We start from the raw sequence: 266 nt of genomic DNA, 5'->3' as shown, positions 1-266 counted from the left end.
CCGCCCCGCCCCCGCCGCCTTTTCCGCGCCGTTCGATCGAATCCGTGCGGGAAATTGGGTCAAATCCAGGGAAAACGGCCGCTGGCTCCGTGCCCTGGGAATGCTCCCAGCCGGGGGGGCCCCTCTGTCCCCAAAAAGGGGCGGCTCAGGGGGGTCATTCCCGGGACCTCCTCCCCCCCCTTTTTCCATCATTCCGCCTGCGCGGGGAATTCCTGCGCTTTCCTTACAAAACCTCGGAGCGGTTTTGGGAAGCCCCGCTCCTTCTG

This window comes from Corvus brachyrhynchos, unplaced genomic scaffold (assembly GCF_000691975.1).
Source record: "Corvus brachyrhynchos isolate BGI_N302 unplaced genomic scaffold, ASM69197v1 scaffold342, whole genome shotgun sequence".
In the NCBI taxonomy this organism is placed as follows: domain Eukaryota; kingdom Metazoa; phylum Chordata; class Aves; order Passeriformes; family Corvidae; genus Corvus; species Corvus brachyrhynchos.
Note: the sequence above shows the minus strand (reverse complement) of the source record.